This window comes from Misgurnus anguillicaudatus, chromosome 4, assembly GCF_027580225.2.
Source record: "Misgurnus anguillicaudatus chromosome 4, ASM2758022v2, whole genome shotgun sequence".
Classification (NCBI taxonomy): domain Eukaryota; kingdom Metazoa; phylum Chordata; class Actinopteri; order Cypriniformes; family Cobitidae; genus Misgurnus; species Misgurnus anguillicaudatus.
This window is the reverse complement of record NC_073340.2, coordinates 27,733,671-27,760,582: the sequence shown is the minus strand read 5'-3', so window position 1 is coordinate 27,760,582 and position 26,912 is coordinate 27,733,671. Positions and strand designations below refer to the sequence as shown.

Sequence of the window (26,912 nt, the reverse complement as noted above, 5' to 3'; positions counted from 1 at the left end):
GATGTTTCTGCCCCCCTTTCTTTTTTCCTGTTTTTATTTTTTATCCATGGCTGCCATCCCTCAGCTGTCGCACGTTTTTCAAGTGAGTAATACTTGATTTAAAGTGAACAGGTGATCAGGCGCTCTTACAGTATGTTTTTTTTTTATGTTCACCCGACTGTACATTGGACATCATGTTAACCCAAATTTGTTTACTGTACAAATGTAAATGAAATTTACTTTTTCTTTAGTATTACCATGAACTTTGATCTAAAATGTTATCTTAACTACAATTATAGGGTTTGGGGCATTTACTGTGGCATTGTTTTTCTGCTTTACTCTCTGCAACTTTATCAGAAGAGACCAGTCAACTGTTTTTGGATTTTACATCTTGTTTAAATAACTAATTTGCTGTTTACTGAGGTGATCTGATGGACACTTGTCCGGTGCCGCCTGTCTCCAGGTGAATCATTTTCCCGTGTCCTTTTGATATGAGTGTATTTAAATCCACACCCTGGAATCACCACAGGTTGTAGCTGAAGTATGCCTGTATGCATCCATCTGTGGCAGACCGTTTTTACAATCTGCATTTATAAATACACATTTACATGCTGTCTCCAAGGCAGAGTAGCACTTCTGGAAAGACCACTTCTCCAACCCCACACAAATGATCTTAGTTATCAGTATATGTGTAAATCTAAGAACCATGCTGGGATTTCACCTGCACACATAATCCATCAGGAATCCGAGACTCTCTCCCCCCATCCTCAGTATCCCTTCCACCATAACTCTTTACGTCTGCCAACAACTCCCATAATAAAAGACCTATATAAATATGTGCATATCTACCCCCTGCTGTAAACATCATTCCTACTAAATTTTTACAACCATTCTATATAAGCAGGTGTTTGTTCCTATACTCTATATGGAGCTTGGGCAGGCACACTGGTATCAGGGTGGGCGTCAGGCAGCTGGGAACCCCTGCAGGGGGCTGTAAATCAGGCAGGCGTCACGCAGAAATTAGGGAGCTGGCACAGTCGGGCAGCAATAGCGCAGCCATGGCACTCTTGCACATGCCACTTTTGACCAAGCAACACACATATCCGTCTGTCAGACAAACCAGCTTTGCAGATTTTCCCATGTCTCTCGGCCAGGAGGTTCAAGTCCCGCTGAGACAGCGAAGGGTGCAGAGATGGTGTGAAGGGGTCTTTCTATGGGAACTGCACTGTCAAAACAATTGGATATTTAAAGCTGCCCTTTCAAATAAGTACATCAGTGCACCTACAGTAAATAGGTCATATTGGTACCAAAAAATGCATATTAGTACCTCAAAGGTGCATATTTGTATACCAAATGTATACATCTCTGTACCTAAATGCTACATATTAGGACCTTTTAAAGGCTACTGCATTTGAAGGGTAGTGACCATTTTTGGACCATTATTTACTGATAGTGTGGAGCAGATGACTGGAGGGCAACAGGAACTGATAAAGGTGAAGGACAAGGAAAGGAGAAGTTAATTTATTTGCTTAAATACAAATATGCTTATTACGCATGAAGAAATACGTCTAGTATTGTTATTCGCCTACGTCTGGGAAACAAAAACATGTTTTGGAGAAACGCTGTGAACTTTTACAACAGAGGACAGACTACAGTATAACCTTAGCCATCTTTTGAGCTTGTCTGTGTGTCCCAATTTACTTGAATTGTATTAAAAGAGTGGCGTGCCTTAAACATTCTTCATAATATCTCCTTTTGTATTCCACAGACGACGGAAAATCAAAAGTTTTAAATGTCATGAGGGCAAGTATAGTAAATGGCAGAAATGTATTTTTACAATTCACAATTCGGGCTGCCTTCAGTGTGCGCTTCAGGATTTGTTTTCTTGAAATTATGAACAAGAGGCCAACGGCAGTCCAGCATAATCTCTTCATCTCGTCTCATTTCGTCTCATCTTTCCGTCTCTCCGCTGATGTGTTTGCTCGTTCAACCAGTAACTGTGGGCGTCAGACGGACCAGCATGCGCTGACTGTGTTTTGTCTCTGTGACAATATGAGTGTGACCACGGAAACCTCACTCAGCTTTGCTCACCGCTCTGCGTTTTAAGAGATGCAAAAACAAAGCGATAAATTTCTAACTATTTCTCTTTATTCTTTGTGTGTGTTCTCAGGTTGTGGAGACGCATAAAAGCACAGCAGTCTGTTTCCTGCGGGCAGGCGGCAGATCAGGTGTGCAGGTGCGTTGTAATGCATGTGATGTCCACTGGATGTTTTGTGTTTATTAGGCCTGTCAATGAACTTGTTTATTTAGTAATATTATAAAGAAACACAATTTATCATTCATTCGTTTGTTAGAAGATTATGATATATAAGAATAATCAAAATAATTGATTTAATTAAAAATATTTCGAATGGCACCTTTAGTGTGCATTTATGGCATTACGTGTGCAACGTGAGCATTTTCTCTAGCAAGTAACATGCTTTGTGTGAGTTTGGCAGGTATCTTATAGATAATGCTTAAGGGTGGCTAATGCAATCCATCATATTTTTTCTGACATAAGTGAACAGACTATTTATCAGACAGGCAAAACCCCAATGCACCATCTGATACTCATTGTATGTGTGTGTATATATATATATATATATGTTTGCATGTAGTGGGTTAAAGCAAGAGAGTTATGGATAAAAGGAAGGATGAGAGAGGAATATAAAACACTACAGACCTACTGTTACAGTTCTTCTCTACACGTGTCCTTTTATCCTGCACTCTTCATCCTAAAGTGAAAAAGCAGGACTATATAATGAAAAAAAACTATCCATTAGATTTTACGTCCATCTGTATGGCAGTTGGTCAGCTGGAGTTTGTGCCCCAGAAGTATGTGACCTTCATGAGCACTTCAATTTTCCAGAGCACCTCAGTCATAAATACAGAAAGATGTCATAATAACACTGATTGGCTGAAGGCAACAAAAACGTGCACTTTCTTGAGCATAAATGAACACTAGTGCAAATGTTGTTTTGTCGAATAGAGACACATTCAATTAACACAGAAAAAGACAGCTGAGGCAAGGTAATATCTATTCTAAATAAGGTTTATTTACAAAATATAACATAAACTAGCATGGGTTGAATATCCAGTCAAACACTGCATCAAAGGTAATCCAAAAATCAGAGTCACGAGTCCGAGCTAAGATCAGGGCAGACAACAAACACTATCCAACTAACAAACATAATCAAGGCTAAGGTCTAAACAGGAACGCGAGACAGAAAACATGCTTAACAGTACTTTGCAGTGAAAGTGTGAGCATGGTTTAAAAGTCCAGGTAATAGGTGTGGCAGTCTTAGTACAAGGAGCCCCCCACTCCTTAAAAGCAGCTTCCAGACACTCCTCAGTAGATGGTACAGGTGGGCGGTGGAGCGGAGGCAGACCAGGTGGAGGAACGGAGGGCCAGGCACATGTTAAAGAATAGAGCCTGGAGACCAGGGCAGAGCCGGCAGGGCGGGACACCAGGGCAGAGCCGGCGAGGGCAGGAGGCCAGGGCGGTGCCAGGGCAGAACTTCCAGAGTGGAGAGCCAGGGTGGTGCCAGCAAGGCGGGGACCCAGGGCGGTGTTGGTGGAGCCAGGTGCCCGGGGTGGAGCAAGGGACCAAGGAGAAGCCAGCAGGCCAAGGATCAGGGCGGAGCAAGGGACCAGGAAGGACCCGGCATAGCAAGGGACCAAGGAGGAGGCAGGGGAGCAAGAAAACAGGGAGGAGCCGGAGAAAGCAAGGGACCAGGGTATAGCCATCCTGGCCAATGCAGGGAGTCCAGAAGGCTCTGGAGCAGCCATCTTGGCTAAGTCTAGGAAAAAAGACCTAGTCCACGTAATAGGATACAGGTGTGGCAGTCTTAGTACAAGGAGCCTCCCCCACACACACCTTAAGAGCGGCTTGTAGGAAGTAAATGGTTCAGGTGGGTGGTGAAGCGGTGGAGCGGAAGCAGACCAGGTGGAGGAACGCATGGCCAGGCACATGTTAAGGGATAGAGCCTAGAGACCAGGGCGGAGCCGGCAGGGCAGGAAAACAGGGTGGGGGACCAGAGCGGAACTTGCAAGGTGGAGAACCAGGGTGGTGCCAGCAGGGCAGGGAGCCAGGGTGGTGTTGGTGGAGCCAGGTGCCAGGGTGGGGCAAGGGCTGAGGGAGGAGCCAACAGGCCAAGGATCAGGGCGGAGCAAGGGACCAGGGAGGACCCGGGTAGCAAGGGACCAAGGAGGAGGCGGGGGAGAAAGAAAACGAGGAGGAGCCAGCGGAGCAAGGGACCAGGGTATGGCCATCTTGGCCAAGGCAGAGAGTCCAGGAGGCTCTAGGAAATAAGACCTAGTCCATGTAATAGGAAACAGGTGTGGTAGTAATCAGTCTTAGTACAAGGAGCAAAGCCTCTTGTGGCCAATAGAGGGAGCCACAGTGGAAATCGTGCCAGGTTTAAACAACCAACAAATTACAGCCCAACAGGTTGGGTTAGTCCCTTTTTGGCTCACCGAGTTAAAAATAACTTTTAGAGTGTTGATAAGTTTATTGCATGTTTTTAAGTATCCTCTGATTCACATATTTATGTATTCATGTATTTCTTCAGAAACATGGCTACTGTATATTTTTTACTAGAATATTGTTATAGTTTCAACATCTACCATTAAGGGCTAACTGGCAATAGTAACCAAAATCATGACCCCCCCTGATATTGTAGTGACAGGAAGGGGCGGGGCTTGTCTGCATTGACACACCACCTACATTTGACAGCTGAATGATATCATGCATATAAAATTCTGACAGTGCGAAATTCTCAAATTGACGTTGCGCGCCACATGCCTCTCCTTTCATCGCGTACAGTTTGTGTGTATGTGTGTGCTCGTGATTGTATATGAGAGCACACATGTGTACGTGCCTGATGACAGACGATTTCCTCCCACTTGGTTTGGCTGACAAAATCCAGACGGAAGCCGATATTAACGGGAGGAGGCTGGAGCCTCTGCGGACTTTTCACAAGTGAATATTTGATCTCGCTCACACTCCGCGTCCATGTAACTGTAACTCCACATGCTACCCAGGGGATGGTCAGAATTGCAGCTCCATCAACACACCTTGGCCCTCTGCTTCTGTCCCCTCCCTATTCGCTTATCTCTGAAGCTAAAAATAAATTGATCGTAAACTTAGACTGGAAATACACTCCCCACAGGAAGCAGCAAACAATGCGCATGACATCACAGATATGACTATTTTTAAATATCTTGTCTTCGGTTAAAGACAGAGTTTAGCCAAAAATTTTAATTTTGGCGTTAGTTACATTGTTTATTTACATCGTTACGAGTATGACTTTCTTTCTTCCGTGAACACAAAGGAAGATGTGTTAAGGATGTTTATATTTTCAATGATTTTACATGCAAGTGTTAAGCTCCAAAAATTCTGCAACAATATCATTAGGGTATCATAAATGTAGTCCATGTGATGTTTAGACCTACATTATTTTTCAGTCCTCCAAAGCTGTGTGTAAGAAGCTGAAACTACTTTTGCAGTAAAACACAGTCTATTCTGTACCATGACACAGATATCAATCGGGTAACTGCATTTCATTGGCTCTGTACTCTGCAAAAAGATAATATACAGTATATTAATGAATCTAATCTTATCTTCTAGTCTTTAAATTTTCTACGGACACAACGTCCCACAGCAGTTTTATGTCAAAAGGATCAAGTGGAAAGCCGTACTGTGTTTGTTTGTATTTGTTTACACTGCTGTATATTTTATCTTATCTGTGTTGATACACTAACAAGTATATCATATTGTTTGCTCAGACAAGGGAAAGAGAGTTTGTTTACTTGAGGGTTTGAGAAAATATATAGACAAAATGGGTGCAAATCTGTCAACATTCGTGACGGGGCATCTGTGTGTGTGTGTACATAAGCGTCTGCCTCTGGCATCAGTACTACCCGTGTTAAGCTCATCTGGTGGTAGCTGATCTTTGTAACCACTTACACATGTTGGTACAGTCTAGTTTACGCCTAGATGCTACCCCAGCAGTGCCATGCGATGCTCAGTGGGGGCAAAAGCATCTTGTAAACACAGTATCTCTCGACCCGGCCCAGATAAGCTTTCCCAGACGTCTGCCTATGAACAGCACATTGCTGCTGGTGCAACAGTTCACATTGGAGAAGAGCGTATCTTGATTTATACACTTAACAAAATGCAGACCCTTTAGAAATAAACTAGAAAATGTAAAGGTTTGTTGAGATTTTTTTAATGAAATATAAAAACACTTAAGAAGCTTTGAATGTTGAGGGTTTTATACGCTTTGTGCATTTAATATTTTAGGATATACAATGTTAAGAGGAAAATCAATAGGTGGACAGACAGGGCAAGAAAAATACAGATTCACCAACTGTCAGGAAAACTTGTGCTTATAGTCCACACCACTCATATACTACACAGCAAGCAAAGCTGTCATTTCACCCTCTAGGTTAACTATAGACCATTATTTCTTAAGTCGCTCGGGTATATCTGATTAGTTTGGTTCCAAAACGCGATAACCACCATTTAAAAAAAAAAAAAAAAAACGAGTTACCACTAAAATCAGTATTGTATCAGGTCAGTATTAAAAAATAAATTCTTAGTTTTACCCAAATCCGATATCCGCTGTGTTATCATGTATCTTTTTTCTCCATATTTTTCCAAAACGCGATAAACGCCAGTCCTCATTCTCTGCAGAATGCAATAAATCCGCTCAACAAATCACAGCGCACCATTCCACGCATTGTCAACAACAATCTTGGTGCATTGAATACACAATCCTAGTTTTTCTCATTTATTTTGTACTTCGTGATCAACAAATAAACAAAAACAAAATAATACTTTTGATGGCAGTGATAAACCTGTGGTGGTTTTCTGTGGCGGGGAAGAAACATAAGCCACTCGGGTGACGGAAAAATGCCAACTGTTGCTTGTTCTCACACGACAGCATCAAGCTTCTGTCATGCTAACACATTAACCCCAGGGGACCTTATGAAAAACTTTCCAATATTTTACTCGAAGTCAACGAAAATCGAGCAGGACTAAAACATTTTACAGCTGATCGCTGTCAAAAAAGTTCAGCAACGACATCCCAAGGATGACAGCAGCAATATAGTGTTCTTAATATGAAAAAGTAAGTGTTTTTTTTATTAATGCCATTAATGTTTATTTTATTATTATTATTTTTTTATTTTAATGAATATAACATGGCAAAGATGAATGCACATTTGATTCAATAGATTTATGAAATTAAAAAAAATATATATTGCATTTTGCGGAAAAAATAAGTTTTTATAATAAATCTTTGAAAATTAAATTATGGATTTGAATTTTTTTTATGTTTTTATAACATAAAGATGCTATGTGAAAGTTTGTAACAGAAAATAGTGCTTTTCATCTTGATCCCTTTCACTGAAAAAAATGATTCATTGAATTTAATCAATTTTTTTAAAGTAAGTGGTTGCAATCAATTTATTTAAGCTACATTTAAACAAAAGTTTTATATTTTATTTTACGTTACTAATCTTTTTTGTTTAAATGTAGCTTAAATAAATTGATTGCAACCACTTACCTTAAAAAAATTGATTAAATTCAATGAATCATTTTTTTCAGTGTTCTTGGTATAGACGGTTTCATCGGACGCACGTGCGCTGACACGATACACGTCTGGATCCGAACTTTACTTTCGGTTTCGTTTTTTTAATGGTCTGACTAGTTGCTAAACTGATCTCTTGAACAAATGCCTCGTCGAAAATAACAAATGTTTTAGTTTCCTAGGTAATCTATGTGTTGTTTTTTGCTTGTTGTATAAATAAACTACGTTTAAAGTACTTTGTTGTTATTAATTCTTAGCGGAGTTTACCGGACGTTACGTGCGGACAACGACAGCCGCTTGTTTATGTTCTTACTGCTGAAACCGTCTATAGAAAACACATTTTTACCGAAATTAGTCAAAATAGATTTATTGCGTTTTGGAACCAAACTTTTCATTTGTAGCAATAGCCGACAATATAGTGTATGGGCCACTATATTTTATGACAAAAATCATTAGAATATTATGTAAAGATCATGTTCCATGAAGATATTTAGTAAATTTCCTATATCAAAACTTTTTTTCAGTTGCTAATGACTTTATTTGGTGATTTTGTTCGAATTTTTATTTTTTGCGTCTTCAGACTCCAGATTTTTAAATAGTTGTATGTCGGCCAAATATTATCCTATCCTAACAAATCAAACTTCAATGGACTTCAACTTTCCGATGATGTATCTCAATCTCAATTTAAAAAATTGACCCTCATGACTGGTTCTGTTGTCCAGGGTCACATATAGTCTGGCTATGTATGAGTAAACCACTTCTAGCCAAAATAAACTTGAATTTGATTACATGTCGTTTTTGCAAAAATAACTTGCGAGATGTTTGATGATGTAAGCAAAGTCAACAGTGACTACAAGGGGTTTCATTTATTTATTTATTTCATTTCATTTATTTTTGCACTATGGTTAGACATCTGTTAAATTTTCACTGACAGCCTTGTGTTAGCCTAGACGTCTAGGCTGTGTTTGGATGGCTATTAGACGTCTTTAAAATGCAACATTGCTTGCTGGGCTTTCTGGGATGTGAATACGGTCAAGTGGAGTGATACGAACTAAAATGTCTAAGTGCTGTTATACAACATAAAAATACAGCTCAGTTAGTCAAAACAGGCCGAAGCACTTTACTGAATTTGACGTGGCCTGAAGGCTTTAGTATTGTTTAGATCAGAACTTTTCAATAAAAGTTCAACTAGATATTTGCTAAAGTAAACCATAAATGCGATCTGATAGAAAAGTCATAGCAGCTTCAGTCAAAATGGGATAAAGGACTATGCCAAGTTTGGTGGAGATAGCTTAAAAGTTACAATTCGAAAATTTGGATGGATTGATTGGTTGTGTCAAAACAACATAATTAGGTTAAGCTGACAGAGTGTGGACGAATCGCAAGTTTTTTTTACACTTGTCACAACAAAACCAGACTAGCAATCAGTTTTTTGTAAATAAGTGTCCAGACTGATCAAAGTCTGCTTGCGTGAATTTCCACATTGGAGAAAAGGCTAATAAACCGGTCATCTTGGCTTTGTTTACCGTCTCTGTGTTTGTAAGCCTTAAAAGGATTTGTATATTCTCTGTTTATCGTTCCACATGTTTATCTGTCTTACTGTCTCTCTCCCGTGTATCCAGCTGTTGCTATCCTGTTCCACTTACCGCATTCTTCGGGACAGGGTGTGTGTCACGTGTTGTGTGTGTGTGTGTGATGGAGAAAAGAGATGGACCTACGAGTCCCCTTATGAGAGACAGATGGCTGCTGGTGATGCATGTGTAGGAAAGAAATGTATGCAAACAGAAAACAAATACGTAGAACATCTGGACCGGACTAATGAGTAGGTGTTAAGAGAGTGTTGATTGAAAGTAATAAGGATCTTCTTAAAGCGATTCAACAGTGACATACAGATAATTTTTTCTATAAAAGATCCTTATGGTTTAATATAATTGAGCTTATGAATGTTTTCATGTTGATGTATGAATATTCTTTGGTTAGGATCTGTTACAAGGACAGCGATAAATAGAAGGATCTAAAGCATTTTATGATCCAATCTTTAAAACCATACAGTATATAGATGTAGTTTAAAACACATTTGACCACAACGCATTTGTAGTGTTATTGCTAATCCGTTTTGATGCATCCTGGACGACTTCAAAAAATATTTTGCTATAACGTAAATTATGTGATCATCCCTTTAAATTGCTCACTTTGACTTTTTTGCATTGACATATTATGCCGTCAGATAGTCAGAACCTTGTAAAATGATCATGTGTCTCACCTGACCACATGTGATGATGATGTCACCCTAGACGGATCTGTGTATCAGGTATAAATGGGGCTTGAGATGTTCGTTATAATTCCAAAACCAGTTCTGTAAGAATATATATATATATATGGCGCTTTTCCATTGCATATAGCACCCCACTGTTTGGTTTGGGTCAGGTCAGCTTACTTTTGGGGGCTTTTCCACTGGGTGCAGTACATAGTACCCGATTCTTTTTTTAGTACAACCTCGGTTGGGGTTCCAAGTGACCCGAGCTGATACCAAACCGTGATGCAAAAACACTGTAGATCACTGAGAGAATTGTCACTACCAGCGTCATCACTATAATGGAAAAGATTAGCTTTACGTTCATGCTAGCTTGCGCTGTCTCGAGCAAACATGTTGTTGCCATCTGTGCTCTGCTATAAGTTCCCAAACTCTCTTTTAGCGATGAAAACATACACAGGTTGAAAATCAGGAACACAATAACAGTTTTTTTCAGACTTGCAGTTTGTGGCGGAACATTCTCGATGCGCACGTCCGCATATATGCTTAAATGCAACTTATATGAGGCTCAGCGGAGAGCGTCAACTGACGCCATGGGTTTTCGTACAGAAAACATCTATTTGTGGTGGTCAATTTTAATTTTGCAACGGACTGAGAAATAAATGAATGTACGATGTATAGCATTCCAACGACGTTCTCACTTGTATGATGTCACAGCAGTAGGCAGCGCAAATATAATGACACGCCTATAATCCCTCCCACTCTAAAGTGTTACTAAACTCAATGGAAAAGTTAACCAAGCCCAATTGAGGTGAGGTAAGCTGACCCAAACCAAACCGTGGGGTACTATTCAATGAAAAAGCGCCAAAATAGTCTGTATTTCATGGGTGTTCCTGTAGCTCAGTTGGTAGAGCATTACATTAGCAGTGCAAAAGATCATGGGTTTGACCAGAGGCGTCGCTAGACCCCTTATACTGGGACACGTGCCCCAGTGTAAATCTGAAGTTTAAATTTTAACTATTTAATTTGCTTTAATTGTCAGTGTATTCATTTACATTGATAATCGCGGCACAAAAAAACTGAATCTGTATGCATTGAAAAATAGTAGTAATCACATCACAAAAACTGACAGATAAATTAAATGGATCTCATATACTTATAATTGTGTACGTTTTTCGTATTAATGCGTTAACAAATATGACATTTAATTAATATGACGTTTAATTAAGATAAGACGTGCATCTGTATCTAAAATAAAACAGACAGGAGATCAAGTGATTGACGTGTGGACTTCTCATTACATTTACATGATGTTTACATTACATTAAGCAGACACTTTTATATAGAGATTTAAATTTTAAAAAGTGAGGAAGGAAAGCGTGAAGATGTGTCATTACGTGCATCTTCTTTATATGTGTAGAAAAAATTTGTAGGTTACAATAATGTTTAATATAATGTATATATGTTTATAATATAGATCATGTATAATAATATATAATACAGAAAATATTATAATATCAAATATAATCAAGTAAATTTTATATATCAACTTTATCATACACATTATAATTATAGCCTAGTATTTGATTATACAGTAAAGTACTTGATTACTGCGTACGAGTGGTTTTTAGGTTTTCTTAAATTTTTGCGTAGATTTAGAAGATCACAATTTGTTGAATCACGATTTGTTCGTGAAAACATCCGTATGCACATCTCACACACAAATTTGTGCATACGCATGCTTAGTGAATGAGACCCAATGTTCGCGTGCGACTGTGGGTTGCCAGGGCTGCAGCCTTTAGGCGAAGTTAAGAATTGGGCTACTTTTAAAGTGTTTTCGTGAGTTTCAGTGGATTAAAGTTGGAATTTGGGTTGTGAATGGTCATTTGGGCTAGTTTTTAAAGACCATCGGGTTGGTTTTGTTACGCAGAACTCGCAACCCACGCAGCCGCGCACACAGAAGTCCAGATGACAGATTGAGCCGCATAATCTTTTAGATAAGAAATTTTTAATTCACTAAGAATTAAACACTTAACAACACTGCATTAACAGTTGGCAGTAACTATATATGACCGAGAACCTCTATTTTTAATGCATACATGTAAAATTTTCTAGTATTCGTTGCAGTGTATGGATAGTGGGTTAAGCAATTGTGCTGCACAGCACTTCTGCACGCAGGCACGTTCCCCAGTACAACTTTATGTCTAGCAATGCCCCGGGGTATACCTTGTAATGCACTTTGGATAAAAGCATCTGCAAAATGCATAAATGTAAATATAGCTAGTGCACACAAGTAGCTAGTGAGAGATAGAGAATAGCGTGTATTGTTGCATCTGTGCGCTTGTATGCAGCTGACACTGAGCTAATGAAGAATGTGGCAGTAGCATCAGTGTAGAAACCCTCCAGTCGTCTGCGGTTCGCTCTGCTCTCAGCTGACAAGGGTGGGCTATGTGTTTGTGTGTGTGTGTGTGTGTGTGTGTGTTTCTGTCTGCATGCTGAGTCAGTACAGACCGTGTAAAGCCCTCAGCCATTCAAATGCATTCTCGCTCTTTGGTGTCGGTAGACTCACTCTCGGGCTGTATAATCAATCAGTATCAGTATGACAGGTGAGCATGGTATGGTTGCTGTTGTGTGTGTGTGTGTGTATAGATAGATAGATAGATAGATAGATAGATAGATAGATAGATAGATAGATAGATATAGATATATAGATATATAGATATAGAAATATATATGTGTGTGTGCATTGTGGCAAGATTACTGACCTTGAAAACATATTCCAGAAATGATTTACAAATATGTTTTCATTTACTACCCCTCATTCAAAACCTTGCATAAAATATTAAAAGAAATGCTTAGCAAAATTTCTATGCTGGTGGAAAGTATAAGTAGATGTGGACTGGAAACAGCAATCTTTACTATTCACATTAATTTATGAAAAACAACGCTGCTACATAACTAATTTTGTGTGACAAAACATAAAAGCTTTGAAAAAAAAACGAGGGTTAAGAAATGATAACTTCTTAAAGGGACACTCCACTACTTTCGAAAATAGGCCCATTTTCCAGCTCCCCTTTTATTTTTACCATTTTGTAATCCATTTAGCCGATCTCCGGGTCTGGCGGTGCCACTTTTAGCATAGCTTAGCATAATCCATTGAATCTGATTAGAACGTTAGCATCGCGCCCAAAAATGACCAAAGAGTTTTGATATATTTTTCCTATTTAAAACTTGACTCTTCTGTAGTTACATTGTGTACTAAGGAAATTAAGGAAAATTAAAAGTTGCGATTATGGCTGATATGGCTAGGAACTATACTTTCATTTCGGCGTAATAATCAAGGGATTTGCTGCCGTACCATGGCTGCAGCAGGCGCAATGATATTACGCAGCACCTAAAAATAGTCCCCTTGGTAACTTTGGTATATCATAGCACCTCCTATTCAAATTTTAAATAGGAAAAATATCAAAACTCTTTGGTTATTTTAGAGTGCGATGCTAATGGTCTAATCAGATTCAATGGATTATGCTAAGCTATGCTAAAAGTGCTAGCGCCAGACCCAGAGATCAGCTGAATGGATTCCAAAACAGTAAAAATCAAATGTGTAATTCTAGGGGAGCTGGAAAATGAGCCTATTTTCGAAAAATGTGGAGTGTCCCTTTAACATGATATTAAAAAATCATGCCAGTTATAATTAACGATAATTGACAAAATGTCTTTGTCATGCTGATGTTTCCATACAATATAAGTGAATGAGGACATGAGACAGCTGTGGTTACTATTCACATAGCTTTTCACTTTTTGCTAGAAATAAACATTAATTTTGTGTTACAAAACAGGAAGTTTCAAAACCATGTAAGTGTGAGGAAATGTTATCTTTTAAATTCATAACATCAGAACGAAACAGCTATATTTACGACAGGATTATCGGTACCGCAAGCTGCAGTTGGTCACAGGTCTGAACCATATCAGTCATCGTGCATGTGTGTGTGCGCTCTCCACCGTGTGTGTGTGCATGTTTTTGCGTGTGTGGCGAGCGAGGACTCTCCATCCTTTCATCTTACTGAATCACTCACAGCTCCATCAATCACTCCTTCTGACGTCTTCTCATCAACAAAGGGTCCAGCTTTGAATGATAAGATCTGTCCATACACACACACACACACACACACACACACACACACACACACACACACAATACTCAGTCACATGATTCACACAATGAACAAACACACCTAAACATGAACTACCACCAGAGACGTGCATGAATACAATCACACACAAGCTCTTGGTAGAGATGTTCTATGTTGTGCTGTTGTTATGATGCTTGCATTGTAATGTATGGGAGAAACCATTGCACCCCCCTCCTTCATTAAACTCCCACTCAGCAGTGGCCATCACCATGAGCAGTTTCCATGGCAACATACCAGCAAACATGATGGTAGGAATAAAGATCCCTCATGGGGCTTTAGCCATCTCCCCTCCGAAGGAAACACACTTTCTTTATTTTGCTGTAATGGTGGTGTGACCACGGCTGGCCCATAAACTGGTTTATACTTTAACTTTTTAACTCCCCTATTACACAAATCATACACTTTACTATAGTTTTACAGTAATTCCTTTATAAGACCAAGGAAAAAATCAGTTTAATGTATAATAGAGTGACTCCCAGCAACTATTTGGATGTGTACAGCACATGTCAGTCAGGGTATTGTAAATGTCAAACCAGACAGCATCTGCGCATAATAAAAAATGCGTTATTTCAGCATTTTTTGCAATTACTTTTAACCAGCTGGTCTTAATTTTAGTGGCCGTCCAAGATCAGTTCACACAGGTGTCCTTTTAAGTGTAGATCATTACATTAACTATGTACATGTTGTGCAAAGATTGATCACTGGAAGGCTACTAAATACTAGTTGTTTTCTTTTGTGAAATACTAAAAAACTAATGCATTCTGCAAATAACATCCAAACATTTTTCAGGTGTCCCCTGTATATGTAAATGTATATATTGTGTGCTGTCATTTATATTCATTAGATCAAATCTATTAGCTCGTGAGTTTGCAGCGAGACTACAGCGAGTTTGTTTATTCATTAGAACAAAACTTTGTCAGCTTGATTTGAGCCGTTGTCAGCCTTTAAACAAACAGCATTTCTGTCATCATCGTAATCTGTGTAACCTTCTCGTATATCACGCTTCGTACTTTCACCAGGGAGTGTGAGACTGTTCTTGATGCAAGACCGACTGAGTGTCATATCTCTCACGCAAATAGTTTACCATTAATTTATGAGTCATTTCCTTTCTGCAGGTTGGGCTTGCTTGGTGGATTCCAGAGATGTTGTGAAGAGTACATTTGACGTTTGCAATGTGTCAGACAAAATAATTAAGCACTTTTTGTAGAAGAGTTTTAAATCGCAACACAATTCTCATCAGATCATATTAGATCAGTGGTTCTCAAACTTTGTTGGCGTGCGGCCCCCCTTTAGGCTGCATGCCTTCATGGCCCCCCAAAAGAAAATGTATGACATAAAACATTTCAAAACTTAAAATTTGAATTAAACAAAACATTAAATTATAAAATATTGTGCTGTTGAGGTTTAATTACATAGAATTTTTAATAAATTAATGTATTTTATAAAATGTCCCCCTGGGGTTTTTAGCATCAGAGACTATTTAAAATAGTTTATTATTCTTTATTCTGTATCCTTTATTTACAGTAGCAATAGTACAGTGCATTCAGAAAGTATTCAGACCCACTTCATTTTTTTAAATTTCTTATACTACAATCATTTAAATTCATTATTTTCTCATTTATCCACACGCAGAACCCCATCATGAACATAATTTTAGAAATGCACTGTAAAAAGTGAAACTTGTATTAACTTAAAAAAATACTTAAGTTGGTAACACCTAAAAAATGTTTCACTGTAAAGGGTTAAGCAACTTTCTTAAAAAAATTGATAATTTAATCACCCCCCATGTCATCCAAAATGTTGCTGTCTTCCTTTGTTCAGGCGAGAAGAAATTATGTTTTTTGATGAAAATATTCCAGGATTTTTCTCCATTTAATAGATTTTATTGGACCCCAACAATTTACAGTTTCAATGCAGTTTAAAATGTCTCTAAACGATCTCAACCGAGGCATAAGGGTCTTATCTAGCAAAGTGATTGCCATTGTTTGCAAGAAAATTTTTGATGCGCCAGTGCGAGCTCACGTAATGCGTCACGATGCCGAAAGGTCATGGGTTACATATGTGAAACGCACATTTGCGGACCATTTGAAAAAATATAACTAACATAAGGACATTAATTAGTATCATTCCACATACAACAATGTCAGAACGTCTCTGCACTTGTAAAAACTGGGGCGGTAGTTTCACATATGTCATGCTTGACCTTTTGACGTCATGATGAATTACGTGAGATTGCGCTGGCGCGTCACACAGATAGTGCGAGAAAAGAAGTTTTGGTTTAAAAGTACATATTTTAAATTTTTTGGCAAAAATAACAATCGATTCGCTAGAAAAGACTTTTATGCCTCTTTGGGATCATTTAGAGTCCTTTGAAGCTGCGTTGAAACCAGTGGGGGCCAGTGACTTCTTTTTTCGAGGACGCTCGATGCGAAGTTTGTCACAACATGTATGTAGCCCGTCATGTGTGTGGTTCGTAATTTCAAAATATGTGTTCTGCGCGTCGAGAGATCCTGTGTCCATCACGTGTCTCGTCAAAATAAGTGTCTGCTGCAGACGCGCCCAAAGGGTTTATGACAAAAGAGACGCTTGCTTTTGTCAGATACTCACATAATCTCATGTGTAGTCAGAATTTACAGTTAAGGGAGTGTCTTGTGTGTATTTTATGAACGTGAGGGTTTCTTTTATCATAAATGGTTTTGACGCGTGTGCAGCAGGCACTTATTTTGACAAAACACGTGATGCACATGGTTCACATGACGCAACAAATACATATTTTGAAAACACGAACAACATACACAACATTCCGAACACATATTTTGAATTTGCGCCCCTCGGAAGAGCAGTCACGAGCTGCCACTGGTTGAAACTGCAATTTTAAACTGCATTGAAACTGTAAAGTGTTGGGGTCCAATAAAATCTTTTAAAATTAGAAAAATCCTGGAATGTTTTTCTCAAAAATTTTTATTTCTTATCGACTGAACAAAGAAAGACATTAACATTTTAGAAGACATGCACTGGAAAAAATACTTTGCTGCCTTAAAATTTTTTGTTGAATCAACTCGGATTTACAAGTCATTTCAACTTACTATTATTTATCTTGGCTAGAGATAAGTTGTTATAACTTTGTCACAACTAATAAAATATAATTGAGAAAAGTCAACTTAATTTTATAAGTTGTGACAACTCATCTTTGTTGATATCATATGACTTATAAATCTGAGTTAATTTAACAAAAAAATTTAAGTATTTTTTACAGTGTGGGGGTGAGTAAATTATTGGGATTTTTTGGGATCAGTTGGTATCAGCTAAAAATGTTTTTACTTTAAGTGGAAAATTTAAGTTAAAAAGCTTAATTTTTTAGGTGTTACCAATTGAAGTAATTTGTTTAAGTCCAACTTTCACTTTTTACAGTGTGTCTGTAAATGTACTAAAAAGAAAAAAACTGACATTTACACATTTACAAAAGTAGTCAGACCCTCTGCAACAACACTTGAAATGTACCTCAGGTGCATGCATTTAAATTATTGTATCAGATCACAAAAGTGAATGGGTTCTAAATACTTTCCAAATGCACTGTATTTTCGTAGTTCAATTTGAAACATTATTGCTCATCATTAAAGAAAACATATTTGCCTGTAATACAGACATTAAGAAGGAGATTAGTCTTCAGATTAGTGGTCAAACATTATGTGTTTTGCAATGGCTGTTTGCTAAACTATTACCCCAAATATGTGCTTTTAAACTAGAACCCCTACTTTTGTGGTTACATCCTTGCAAAATAACAGTTATTTATCATTCCTAAACCTTATATTATATTAACCCTGTCACATGATGTTTAGCATTCATATACATATACTAAAAATGATTTATTTGGTTCCACAAAGAAGCACAAGAACAAAAAATTGCACAACTAAATGAGAACAAAGGAAAAACTGTAGAAACCCCTCATAGGGACACTGGGAATAATTCTGTTACGTTGAAATTGTTCAGCATCTCTCCCCAGAGACTTGGTAAATATGAACGAGTAACAAAGTGGCATTGTGTTTTGGAGCTAAGCTTTCAAAATGTTACCAATATTACCGTCTCGTGTTTCAAATAAAGGGTAAACTTTGCCAAAGTCTGGAAATACATGTGGGTGTAATGATCATATTTCTTATTGACTGAACTTTATACAGGATTTTACAATCCGGAGTTATTAATATGCCAATAGTTGCAGACTGTAAACAATAGCATCTCTGTGTGTGGGCTTTAAATTGTGCTTTTTTAACATAACATCCAGTGGTCTCAGTTTTTATGTACAGTATTTGGAAATGGGTGATAGGGTTTCGTATTGACCATGGCTTATTCTGTCTCAATCCCCCCACTCGGCGCTCTCGTCTTTTCAAACCGTCTGGCCATCCCTAGGGTTTCAGTCTGTCTTCCCGTACAAACACAGCCCCCCTCTCCCTCCACCCCCAACAGCAAGCATGTGGAACATGTCACACAGCTTTTTTAATGGGAGTACGTTAAGCTGTCAATCATTTGCTCTCAGGGGGTTGAAACTAAGACCCCACACCACCTGCTGATCTCCTGTCCTGTCCTGTCTTGGCGCTGTCTGAGCCCAGTGTAGCCCATCTCAGCACTCCCCTCTGCCCAACACACGTCTAAATTAAACTGCTGTACAGTCTCTAGATTTATACAGCAGTTTTTAAAATATCACTTCTGCTCAGCTACTGTACAAGTCCTCAGACAAATGCAAAAATCCACATCTGTGTCACTCTTATGTGCAATCTGAATGGGTTAGCTTAAATTGTACAGCATTGCCTTAGAGCAGTGCAAAAGTCATTGGTTTTATCCTGGGAAACACACATATTGATAAAACCTTTTCCTTTTTCGCTTTGGATAAAATTGTCAGCTAAATCCATAAAGTCTAAATGATGCTGTGGATATGAAGGCACACCTGGCACAAACTGATACCTTAAAAAATGTCAATGTTATACAATGACTGATTTTTTTTTAATATTGTTTAGAACATAGGCTATAATATATTCATGTGTGCTATGAAACATGCCAATCTTCTTTGTGGAATAAAGCACACTAACAAAATAATAAGTAGAATTTACTTAATTTTAATTTTGCAACATATGGAAATTAAGTAAATTTACTTAACAAAGGTAAGTAAAATTACACTTGAAAAAAAGTGATATTTACTTAAATAATTTTGGTAACAATATTATAGGGGAGAACCGGGGCGAAAGTAACACAGGACGAAAGTAACAAAGCCATTTTCTCAGAGCCCTGACTACATGTGCATTAGAAACTATGAGAGCATCTTTAGCACGCAACCCTTAAAAGAGCTGACAAATATCGCATTATTTCATCATTGTTTCACGCATGTAGGTCCAGAAAGCTTTCCCTACTGAAAAATCCAGCTAAGACCAACATAAGCTGGTGAGCTGGTTTTAGCTGGTCCCCAGCTTGGTTTTAGCTGGTTTTGCTGGTGTAGGAAGCTGGTTTTGCTGGTGTAGCAAGCTGGTCTAGGTGTGTTTTGGTCACATTTTAAGCTGGTCTAGCTGGACTTTCATGCTAGAATACCAGCTGGCCTACCAGCATGACCAGCTTTGTCAGGCTGGGAGGACCAGCGTAAACCACCTTAAACCAGCTAAAACCAGCTACCAGCTTATGCTGGTTTTAGCTGGATTTTTCAGTAGGGTTTTTCGACTATAATAAGTAAATTCCTAACATTTTTAACGCATTTTCGTTTCATGTGTTGCAGTACTGATCAATATACAGGTTACTAAGTGCTGTGACACATCCTAAAGTTTTTTCAAATAAGAGTAAATCGGTATTAAATGTAAGGAGTTCTTGTCGGGACGAAAGTAAAAAAGCCATTTTCTCAGAGCCCTGACTACATTTGCAATCGAAATATGATAGCATCTTAGCACGCAACCTTTGACAGAGCTGACAAATATCACATTATTTTGTTATTGTTTTGCGTGTGTAGGTCCAGAAAGCAACAATGCACTACTTATGTTCAAAGTGAAAATATACTGAAGTCGTTTTATACTGTATTTATTCAAAATTTCACTTGTTATTGATAGACCACACTTGTGAGTTATTGACCACAGTAAAAATATATTTCTTTCTAAAACATCTTTTAAAATGTAGTTTTGCTCCACTACATAATATTTGTATGTACTTTTAAAGGCTTGCCATTTTTAATGGAATCTTCCTGATTTAATCATGCAAAATTACCCTTTTTTCTTTACATATTTATTATTATATACCACATTATGATAAGCGAGTAAGAAAAGACTTTTCTTCAGTTCTGGCATTAGCACAGTTATTGCTCATTGAGTGAATTAAAACACATCATGATTTCCATTGTGTCACTTACAGTCTAAACACAAGCACCACTCTTCTAAACAATGGTAACTACAAAACTCAAAGAAGAAACAGAAACTCTTCATTAAACACTAACAAGTCTTTATTATAGTTAAAAACACATAAAATAGCATTTAATTAAACATTTTCAGGGCTCAACATAAAGGACTGCCCGGTGGCCCGGGGCAAGCGTGAGAGATGTTCGGGCCAGTAAAAAGTATTGTCACCTTCCCGATCAGGCCAGTGGTTCACCCTTAGTCACTAAAATATATTTTCATCAATGTATATTTTTTAACATCTTGGAAGCAGACATTTACTTGGTTAAAACATGATGAAAGAAATTATGCAATATTTTGCACAGTTTGCTGTCAGTTTACAGGTAAAGCTGAAAGGTTTGGAGCCTTTTTTCGTTGGAACATGTCTGTTTTATGTATACAATTATATTTGACTTTTGAATTATTATTTTTTAATATGTGACACTGACATTTTTTTATTGGGGCCAGTGAAAATTTTGGCAGGGCAAGTGAAAACCTGAACCACTTGCCCGACTGGGCCAGTATAAAAAATTATTTGCGTTGAGCCCTGATTTTACTCTCCAAATGCAGTCCCATACAAATGGGAACTACAAGTCCACTGCATAGTTACTTATGTCTACCAAAATCCTTCATGGAGTTTCCACACAAAATTATTAATTTAATTTTCTTCTTACAAATTTAAGTGGATTATATATGATAAAATTAAGTTGAATTTACTCAATAATGTGTTTAGAACTACTCAAATTACTTAAATTTTTATATTATTTTTAACTCAAAATTTGGTTAAAAATAAGAATTAAAATTTTTTATAGGGTTTACTCATTTTATTTAGTTTAATCTACTAAGGCACACAATATTTTTTTTACAGTGCAGGTGATGAAATATGACCCAAACTGTTGATCAGTACGAGTAATGGCGTGCCTGGATGATTTTTTCCTTTTTTTTCACACTTTTGATTCATTCAGGTGTCATCCATTGAAGGATGGACAGCTGGTCAGTTAATCAATAACTGACAGATATAGGTATAGCTTAAAAGGATAGTTGTGGATACCCCAAAATAAAAAAATTCATCAGTAACTCACCTTCATATTCCAATCATGTATGACTTTTTTTCTGGTGAACATGAGTAAAGATATTTTGAAGAAATTGTCCCCCATTGACTTCCATTTTATGGAAACCACTGAGACATTACTTAAAATATTTTATTTTCTGCCTTAAAATATTAAGTCTTTAAATAGGAAATATCATGAAAATGTTATGTTTAATGTTTAAATGCTATAATTGGGTCCCCAGTGCTTCTATCAAGCTATAAAATGTGAAAAAGATCAACCCAGTAACTTAGTTTTGGTAAACCATTCTCTGCAAGCATGTGAAAAAAGAGGTCACTGAAATTTGGCTTTCCCTGTGATGTCAGAAGGGGATAATACTGCCCCTTAATCTGCACTATCCAACCACGGCACTGACATTAGTGCAGAGATCAGCTTATTTGCATTTTAAATGACACACCCAAAAACGGCACATTTTTGCTCACACCTACACAGTGGCAATTTTAACATGATGTAATAAATTATCTATATGATATTTTGAGCTAGAACTTCACATCTGGGGACACCAAAGATTTATTTCACATCTTAAAAATCCTTTTGAAATGCCCCCTTTAAAAAGACCAACATCCAAGAGTTTAGCCTAAAGCCATTAATATAATCTAAAATTGATTTTTTTAAATGTGTTTGTCATTTGTTATTGGTTATTGGTTGCGTTGCACATCGTTATCTGTTATTGTGGAGTCGACACACCTCTAAACATGACATGGCATAAAGTGAAACGTGATTAGTTGCTTTACGTGTCATCATATTGCCTCTTGGTCCATGGCCAATTAATGTGGCTATGGTTCCCAGCTACGCAAGACTATTTTTGGGTAAACTATTCTTTAAAATGCAAACTGAAATGGTCTTTACAACTCATTTAACTTTCTTAATCTCATGTGTTTTTGATATAAAACAGTATACCCTACTGAAAAATCCAGCTAAAACCAGCATAAGCTGTAGTTTTAGCTGGTTTAAGGTGGTTTACGCTGGTCCTCCAAGCCTAACAAAGCTGGCCATGTTGGTAGGCCAGCTGGTATTCCAACCTGACCAGCTAAGTCCAGCTAGACCAGCTTAAAATGTGAACAAAACACAGCTAGACCAGCTTCCTACACCAGCAAAACCAGCTAAAACCAAGCTGGAGACCAGCTAAAACCAGCTCACCAGCTTATGCTGGTCTTAGCTGGATTTTTCAGTAGGGTATATACCGTTGTTTTTATTGGGACAGAGGGTGCGACTTAAAGGTTCACCTAAAAAAAGTTCTGTCATCATTTATTCACTTTCAAGTTGTTCCTGTATAAATTTCTTTTCTTCTGCTGAACACAATTGAAGATATTTGTAATCAAGCAGGAAGTCAATGGTGCCCCAAAAACAAGTTTTGAAAAATGGTGCTCTAAAAACAAGTTTGGTTACAAGCAAATGTTTTTGTGTACAGCAGAAGTTAGGAATGTATACAAGTATGGAACAACATGATGATGAGTACATAATGACATAATTTTTATCTCTTTAACTAGCTTATTGTATCCTAGCCCTTCAGTATATCCTGCCTGTTTTAGCAAAAAAAGTCAACCAAAGAAAGAAAAAACAATTTCTGCGTCTGTATTTATTTTACTGCGTCTTAAATGGTACATCTACTGTATGTCTTGCCCTTAGCTGTGTGTGTGAGAGAGAGAAGAGGGAGCAGAGGTGTTGGTGACACTGAGTGAGGAACGGGGCGAGAGACGATAGATACGGAGGGCGTGAGATGGTGAGAACAACAGACCTGCGGGAGGGAAGGGGGCACACGGAGAGAGGGGGGTTTGATGAACAAGAGAAAAAAGGGGAAGAAGCGAGACAGGACCCTGGTGAGATTGGCAGGGGGAGTGGTGCTGGAAAATGGAGAAAGAAACGGAGGGGGGTGACCGCGGAGGAGATCGCCTCAGGGAGGCGCAGGCAAGAGAGGAGGTGGTGGGGAAGCGTAAACGCTCTTTGTCAATGTCCTCCTCAGGCTTTACAATGAGAGAGAGAGACGGAGAGAGAGAGAGAAGCAAGACAAAACAGTTAAAAAAGATGGAGCCAAAGATTAAGTCACAATATAGAAGAAGGAAAGATAGACATACACTATAGAGAAAAAGGGGGAGTCGAAGAGACGAAAGATAGAGAAGTAATGAAACGTGGAGGCTTACGACAGATAGTGAAAGGTGCAGAGAGAGCGAATGGACTGCTGAGACGAGACATTCGCAGTGAATTTGTTTTGTCACTGAAAGCTCCCACCTGCCACTTCAGCAGTTCCTGCACAACCGACCCACAAACCCCCTTAAGCAAATCCCCGCATACGCTCGCGCTCCGAAAACAGGCTTTACATTTAACCATAACACAGGTGTGTCAAGGGGCCTGAGGCAGCACTGGCTGACAGACAGACAAACTAAACCAGTTTGCTGCTGCGCTGTCATTATCCCCTGTATACCTAGCACTTGTACATCCCACTGTCTGCGCGTCTGGTCTCTGTGGAAGTATGTGAACACTTTTAGGATGTCTGCTTTGGGAGAAAGGGTGCAGACAATAGGTCTCAGGGGGTAATTGCCATTACTCCGCTATAAAATTGCTAAAGCTGCCTTTCCACTATACACAACAAACAACCGCCAATAAACCGGAAGTCATTCATTCCCTATGGAGAGTTGCAAAGGGGCTTCATGGTACCGACCATTTGCGGATGCATTATTTTCAGATCCAATTTGAGCTTTAGATGCATTAAAACAATTAAACGACAATGCAATACACCGACTGGAAGTGATGTATTTCAGTGTATTCCAATCAAAACCTAGCCTGGCTAACACCAGACCAGTCTAATAGAGAATGAGACGTGGTCTGGGAACCACATGCTAATTTTCTCGTATTTGAGGCGTGGTTTACCAATGCTCAGAGACGTTTATTGGGCGCGACGAATGTCTATGAAATGCATCTGTATGTAGCTCATAGCCAATCGTTTCAATTATACCAGATGACGTATGTAGAGCGACACAAATTTAAGCATCAACATCTTTTATCGGTACGTGTGCACACAGCTGAAACTACGCAACTAAACCGGTAGCTGTATATTGATATTGAAAAGCAACACAACTTAGTGGCTCTGTGAAAACCACAGTACAGGCATAATGACAATATGATATTAAGTTAATTGTACTTTGTCAACGACGATGCCTAGCAGGTTGGTCCTATAAAACTCCGTGGCTATCATGTCTTGCCATATCCAAACATCCTTCTTGGATATGAAATTGTTTAACGCCAAAAGTTGCTCTTTTTTAAAATAAACTTGTGTTCAAAAGTACTTAGAACACTATCTAAAGGGGGTCACACACCGGACACGCAGCTCAGCACCGCGCCATTAAAAAAAATCCTAAAAAAAGCCTAAAAAATCTAATACATTGTTTTATATAAGTATACGCACACTGGCGCCAACAGGTGGCGCCTGTCCGCGGCGCCCAGTTTGACTTAGGAAATTGCTCAAATCCCTGTCGCGCCACAGAGCGGCACATAGTTTAACATTAAATAACATCATATTTGTCACAAATCATTAACGATTAACATAGCCTGCTAATGTATATTTTGCATCTTGAAGTAAACGCTATATGACTAAGCTCATGCTATTTAATGTGCACTTCTGGTTTACGATACCTCCAAGTTGTCCTACGTGGCCTCAACGTGGCGCTGCGTGGTGCTGAGCTTCGTGTCCGGTGTGCGACCCCCTTAATGCTACATTGAAAAGTAACTTCGTGTCTGCTGCCGTGTTGGATAAACAAAACTGCTTCGTTGTGTCGCATAGACGTCGTCATCGTCTTGCTGCCCCCTCCCCTTTCTGTGATTGGTTCCCTATTTCAGGGGGAAAATAGGTCCATGGTTTCCATGCTAGACTTGCAGCGTGAATAAATTTGCGAGCAAGGCAGCATGGGGAAACCCAGGCTAATCAAAACACTTTACGAGGTGAAAATTATTCATCCTTCTTTTTATCAGTAACACTTGAATCTTTTTTTTAAAAAACGATTGATTGCTGATAAGTAGTAAATTATTTATTTAATATTTATACGTCATTTTTTAATTGGCGGTCTTTGTCACATATAGCTGTTTATTGTTTGATTCATTTGCATTCATTTATTTATTCCACTATGGTGAATATGGCACGCATTCTCTCCCATGTTGGCATGGATTTACGATTAAACTGAAATTTAATTACGACTGCCATTACGAGGTGAACTCTGACAGTCGTGTCTGAATGTCATGTACAATGGAAAGGTGGCTAAAGATCTTTTAAGTGTTTTCTGGTGCAACCTTGTCTTGTTGCTATTGGGTGTGCTTGCTTATTTGGCAGAATCAAAAGAGCACACCCACTTGTCTATATGACATTCTGGTTGTTAGATGTGGTTCAGATCTTATAAAATGCGCACAGCTACTCTGCAAAGCAACATGATTTGACCTGTCATTCATATCTGTAACAAAAACAGTGTGGGTTAAATGAAGCTTAGTACTTTGGGCTATGGGTTTGTGTAACCACTAACCTTGATGAGCATTTGTGCATATGTGTGAAACCAAAGAATTAATTCACAGAAACAACATGACAGGCCTGATCCATAAGCCGTCACTGGTTTCACTAAATGTTATCACATACGGAGGCGTGAATGTTGTGCAAGCAGTTTTATGACGGAGCGATCACAACATTTTCTGGAACGGTAGGGGAAGATGAAATAATTTGGATCGCACCGCAGTCCATCAAAGGAGATTCAGATTAAACAACCATAACCTTTGCGAAATAGAAATGTAACCGTTTGGGAACGTTACCATTTTAATAGCGCTATCACAATTGAGGAATCTCCTGTGGCTTCAACTGTGTGTCTCCATGGAAACCCATGCCTCCAAATCTAAAGGGAATGTTCAGGTTAAAGGGCTTTGTTGATGTAAATACATTTTTAACCCCCATTCTCTCGTAAAAAAAGAATACACATCTGCCCTGTATGTTAAAGAAAAAAAAAATGCATTTCATATAAATATTTCTGATATATGTTTCTGATTTTCCTTCACATCTTTTACAAAAGCCTGTATTAGTAAACATTATTTAGCTAAAATGAACCAACAATGAGCAACATAGTTCCAGTTTATTAATATTTATTATTAATTAATATAGTTTATCAGTTCGTTAAATCTTTATTATAATCATACCTATTATATAATATTCGCTATACAATCAGCTATGTCTGTCTCTCTCTCAAGGGTTTTTATTCCCTCATAGGACTTTTCCCTACCTGTCTAAAAAACAGGAGTTTTTTTCTCTTAAGGGGGGATTTCAACCCCTGGGGAGTTAGTTGACATCGGCTTAACTTAACTTTTTTTATGCGTTA

The 26,912-nt window shown here is 38.3% G+C and overlaps 1 protein-coding gene across 1 annotated transcript in view; it reads left to right on the top strand.

Annotated features, from left to right (window-relative positions):
- The window catches only part of fscn2b (fascin actin-bundling protein 2b, retinal), a 71,878-nt gene that overhangs the window by 5,981 nt on the left and 38,985 nt on the right, over positions 1-26,912 (top strand). The window contains exon 3 of the mRNA XM_055177194.2: positions 2,150-2,215. The gene's annotated coding sequence lies outside the window, so the exon portion shown is untranslated. The remainder of the gene's footprint in view (positions 1-2,149; positions 2,216-26,912) is intronic.